The following is a 6304-nucleotide window of genomic DNA, read 5'->3' on the forward strand; positions in this document are numbered from 1 at the left end:
GAGACTCTGTCTCAAAAAAAAAAAAAAAAAAAGTCTGATCAGGCGTAGCTCGATTCTTAGCCAAGAGACGTACAAAGTCCAAGCCAAGGTTCTTTCAGGCTCCTAATCTGGAGGCATCTGCTTCCAAACTCATTCAAGTCTTTCTGGCTGTAGTAATGAAATTTCTGTTTCTGTTATGATTGTCAGCCAGAGACAACTTAGGTGCTCTTGGCCAACTACACCCCTGGTGAAATGGCCATCTCCTTCTCCAGCCAGAGAGTGTGTCGAACTCTTCTTAATGCTTCAAATTTTTCTCACTTCTGCCATTAGCCTGAGAAAACTCTCTGGTCTGTAAGGGTTCATGTTATTAGATTAGGCTAGCCAGGACAATTTCCCTATCTAAAGATCAACAAATTACCAAACTTAACTGTATCTGCAAAATTCCTTTTGCCACATAATATAGTCACAAGAGTAAAACACCAGGGGCAGAGGTTACAAAGGCCATCTTAAAATTCTGCCTAACACAAGGAAAATGAATTTTTAGACAGATTCTGACACTCAAATCTGTTTAATATCAGAATTACAGTATAAATTGTAAGATGTTTTCTCAAAAAGTTGTCATATTTCCATTCCTTTAAAAGTTGTTTTCATCTGTTTTCTGTTCAATACCATAGGTTAAATTTTCTTTATCTTTTTAAACAATTGCATACATATTAAAGAGATTTCTATTCATTAGTTTTTATTTTTTTTACAAAAGATAGAGACAGGTTTGCTAAATGAAAGCTGACATCTTTAAAAGCATAAAATATCCTCACAATAATTGTAAATAAGGAAGCTACATAAGTCTGAAACTATCATGAATAGGCATAATTTGCTACTCCTTAAAAAGAATAGCTGAACAAGTTAGAACTGATGTTATGAAAAATACATACAAATCTTATGACCCACATTTTCTTACAATTTATTTGTTTATAAAATATCAATAAGATATTGTTTGCAGTCTTCATTTAACCCCGTATATTTGATAATTTTAAAAAATTGCAATTCTCTAGTAAGGTTCTAAATGATTAATGGCTACAGGTATAGGGAGATTTAAATATTGCAACTTACAATAAACCACAGTATTTTCTTTCAAGAATTACAAATATTAATATATTCTTTGAAATAACACTTGTCACCAAATCAATGAAACTATTATTTTACCAAAATTGGAATTACCATCTAGCTACTCATAAATGTTTATTTTTTAATTCTTGAGGGAAAAGATTGATTCAAATGTCTTCTTCTTGATATAACATTTTAACTATTATGGAAGATGATCTAAAGAGTAGATATATAATATTTGAAGATATAAAAGTGAACAGTAATTATAAAAAAAACTTTTGAGTAATATCAAACATTCATGAGGGTCACTGAGTTTCTTTATGCACTAGAAAAGTGAAATGAGTCATAGAATAAATTAACCAAATTAATTACAGAACATAAATGGCATCGTGAAATTTAACACTTGCATAGTGATTACAGTTTAGGGTTCGCATGTTCAGTCAAATTTTTCTTGCTGGTAAAAATTAGAAGAAGGTGGTAAAATATATAACCATAACCATTGATTAACCCTTAGATGCATGCTATTTTATTTTAAAATTAATATCCACAGGTCGTATTTGGCAGAATTGCCTTGTTCTACAATTTTTCTTTATTATGTATTTATTTTTTGCATTCAAAATGTCTAAAGATAGGAATTTGCAAAGGATGTTTGTTTCCAAGAATAACAGCAAAATAATAGGTAAAGAAGATCTGAAGATAAATATTGAGTATATACAAAAATTATAAAATATTATCAAATTGGAGCTATTCCAGTTAGGTCATGTATTTTAAGCTGTAACCTAATTGATATGTCTAAGTATATGAATGCATGCATGTTTACACATGTGTGTGTGTATATATATTAATAAATACAGTAAACATACACACACAGCTACTGACAGATTTGCATTCACTTGTGTGTTAGAATAGCAGGAAGTATAGAGCTGTGAAAGACTATCATATGTTTTTTTCAAATTGTAATTTACACTGAATAATATAGAACATTTCACAACATTCATTTCTGTGCTAAATCAGTTCAATTGTAAAATTCTATATAGGCTGTGTTAAAAGCGTGTCACTGAAACTTGATATTAATCTAACAAAGTAAGGAAATAAAAAACTGTCCTAATATTAACTTTTCTTGTGTTCAATAATGTGTTGTGTTAAAAAAGTATTCTATCTTTTCAGTTAAGGACTTATAAATTTATTCAAAATCCCTATCAAAATTTATTCAAAATTCAAAATGGTGGAAGAATCTACTTTAGTGCTCAATGACTGAATTATATGAAAGATTTGGCAGTTTTAGCACTACTTGGGCATTTACGTGTGAATTATCAGGCAATTATAGGCCAATTAAAAATTGTTCATATTAGAAAGGAGGTGTTTGAGCTATTAAATTAATTCAGTTTATATGAAAAGTGAACCAAGATGTCATTCTAAATACAAAGCCACTGTATTTTCTGAATTATATTCCTTGCCTGTCTTAAGTTAGCAATTTAATAAAATAATTGGCAAGATTTAGAGCTATTCAGGCATAACCTTAAGCAAATAATTTTAATATTTGATAATATAGATAGACATGTTTATTAGTAACAAAAGTGGCAAGATACATTATTAAAGTATAAGACAGAATAACAGCGAATTATGAAAACATTAAAATAAAGGTGGTCTAAAATTGTCAGTAGAAGTATGCATTTGCATAACTTAGGAAGATCTGCAGAAATATGTTTAATTAAATATTTTCAGCAAATAATAGTAGAAATTAAAAATGAAAAATTAGGAAACAAATCGATATATATTTGCTATATTTGTTTACTTCATTGTACATGTTTAGCTAATTATGGCAATCAGAAAATACTGCTAATAACAAAACCCCAAAGATTTGGTTGTAGCAGATTACTAATGTCATTTTATAAATAACTACACATTTACTACTTCAAAGATTTTAAGATACTCAATTTTAATATATTTATAATTATGTGTTTAATTTATTCAAGTATATAAATGAAAAATAACTTCTCAGTATTAGCTTTGCTTTCTTGCTTTAGTGAAATGACCTTTGGTACCGTAGTTTATGCTATCCCTGTTTCTAATCATCCTCTTATCAAAAATTCAGATAAAAATGATAATGACTGCATTGATGAGATCAGTGAATTTTTGGACTGGTTCAATTAACTATACATGTACTACACCATTACCCTTAAAAAGGACTTTGGAAATCATTTCAATGGCTTATAAAATGGTACAGCATAAAACACAAAAATAGAAATTGAATAATTATTATTTTTTTATATTTTTTGAAAGAGCATAAGGAACAGATGATTCAGGGACTTGGATTTTCTTTGCTGAACTCCAAACATGTCAATACTATATAATATACACTATGAAAACTTGTTTCCATTTATGAAACAACATTTCAAAATGATGAATATTAAATAAAATTCCCCTTTGATCCATTGAGAAAGAGGAGGGCTCTGTTACACTGCCTCACCTTTTTAAGATTAGTTTTAGGGTGCACACTTTACTCCCTTTGCTTGATTTCATTGCCCGTCAGCTTTGCTTTTTGCATTTGAGTAACATAACCCTCAGAATATTAGTTACTCAAGAGGCTTTATTTCATATCTTAGAAGCTGTCCAATTTTTATAACCACAGAGATTTTTTATTTAAGGTCAGTTATTATATTACATGCCACATCTCTTAAAAATTAAATATAACCATCTTTATCTCTCTGTTTCACCTGAGGGGCCAGTGTGTCATGCTTATTACCCAGCACATAAATTACTCTTTAAATGAATTGGATTTATTTGGTTTAAAATAACTTTGATATTTAAATTAAACACAACCTTAATTAAATTTGTACTTTAAGAGGAAAGGCAATGATGCTTCACTGTTACTAGAGGGAAATAGCTTTAATTGTACCCACTATGTAAGAGATGAGCCAATTTTACTTTTACGAATTAGTGAGAAATATGTAAATATTCTGGCAACTGCTTTCTAAGCTATCTATGTATCTCTGTATATTTTATCTACAAAAGATCTTTTATCTACATATCTCTATATCTTTATCTATATATCTTTTATCAATTTTAGCATTATGTTACATATTCAATACCCATTGTGATTATGAACTTTTAGGCATGTAGATTTAAACCTTATCTCCATTCTTTTATAAATGTGTGTCCATAGGCCTATCACTTAATCTCATGTTTTGATCTGTAACAAGGAATAATAAATTCCATATATAATTTAGCACAGACTCTGGAACATTGGAAACAGTCAAAATAGAAAGCATTATTTTTATCTTATTTTAATATTTAATATTTAATATTATTCTGATCTTATTTTAAATTATGAAATATTTTACATAAAAACTTCCTAAAGTTTCTTTGAAAATCCAGTTATTTGTTTTCAAATATTGTTCTACTCATTGGCAATTATTTCCAACAATAAGTTCTATTTCAGCTCACTAAAGTATGAGTGTTAAAAGTGTAAAAGGTTAAGAATCAGGAATTTATAATCATAGAATGTTATAGTTCTTATATATCTTAAAGATCACCTCGTCCAGCACCTTCGTCTCTGAGACAGAGACTAATCACATAAAGTCACCAACTAGTTATCAGCAGATGAGTGTTTAGACAAAAAGTTATAATGATGACAAAGTAATCTATCTTGAATGCCAAATGCCTCAACTCTAAATGCTATTCTTAAGCTTACATTGACTTCCTTTACTTATTTATTTATTTTTACAAATGAGGTCTTGCTCTGCTGCCCAGGCTGGAGTGCAGTGGAAAAATCATAGCTCACTACAGCCACGAACTCCTTGATTCAAGTGATCCTCCTGTCTCAGTCTCCGGGGTAGCTGGGACTACAGGCTCACATCACCACGGCCAGCTATTTTTTCTCATTTTTGTAGATAAGGAGTCTCACTGTTTTGTCCAGGCTGGTCTTGAATTCCCGTCCTCAAGCAATCCTCCCACCTTGACCACCCAAAGTGGAGGGATTACAGGTGTGAGCTGCCACACCTGGCTCATTGATTTCTTTTAAATAGCGTTATATACTACATACACATTTAGAATGAAGACTTACAAACTAATGAAAAAATTTAATTGAAAAACAATCAAAAAATTCTTATTCTATTAACTGGGTAGAAAATGCCTGTGTACCTCATCACATTTTTCCTAATCCTTTTTTTCTTTGCTTCCTATTGAATACAGGTTATACGCAATTAAGTATATTCACTTACCTAAATTAGTATAATTATATGTGTAGTTTGCTGAGAAATTACATCTGTCAAATTTGTCATAGGATTTTAGAAGCTAATTTATAGGATATTATGTTAATGATCAATTGCTATGTAATAAATTATCTCCCAATCTTTGTGGCTTACAACAGCAACATTAATTATCTCAGTTTCTGTTGGTCAGAATGACAGGTGCTCCTTTGGGTCCGCCATAAGCCTGTCTTGAAGGTGCCAGCTCCACCAACAGTCATCACAAGACTGCAAAGGAGCCTTCTAAACTCACTTGGTTGTTCAGTAGGACTCAGTTCTTTACAAGATAGAAATCACAGCCTTCTGTAAATTAATCTTGCAAGTAGCATCTCATTACTTTCATTGTTTTAGATTTATTAGAAGCACGTTCCTAGTTCCTGCCTAAACTCAAAGGGAGGGTATTACACGTGTGAATATCAGGGGGTGGGTATCATTGGGAACCATATCAGAAGCTGCCAAGGGCAGATATTATAATTGAGGAAGTTGGTTTTACTGATTTCTAAAATCTCAATATAATTTTCCCAGGCTCATGTAAAAATGACTTTATTTTTAAAAAGTGGCCAAGGAGTTTTATTCCAAGTATTTCACATTTTTTTTCTTCATACATTTAAAAAAAATTGTTGAGTTCCCTGCCACTCATTGAAACGTTTTTTCCTTTTTATGAGATACATGAACTATTATACTTAGAGTGGTCGAGCTGATGTTAAAGTAGTAATAACCACATCAGATTTTATTTCTAGACCCAATCATAAAGTTGAGTATCTATATTATACAGTTTTTTGCTTGCTATTTATTTGCTGCTGCACATTTCAAACTACAAAACTCACTTTATCACTTTGCAACATTTTTTTTTGTGACAAACATATTAAACTCAATTTAGCATCATGATGTTGAGGAAAATTTCTTTTGATCTCAAAAGTACGAATCAAACTTTTAATACACATAAAAAGCCATAAAATATTCCAGCAGTG

The sequence above is a fragment of the Propithecus coquereli genome, unplaced genomic scaffold (assembly GCF_000956105.1).
Source record: "Propithecus coquereli isolate 6110/MARCELLA unplaced genomic scaffold, Pcoq_1.0 Scaffold337, whole genome shotgun sequence".
Taxonomy (NCBI): Eukaryota; Metazoa; Chordata; class Mammalia; order Primates; family Indriidae; genus Propithecus; species Propithecus coquereli.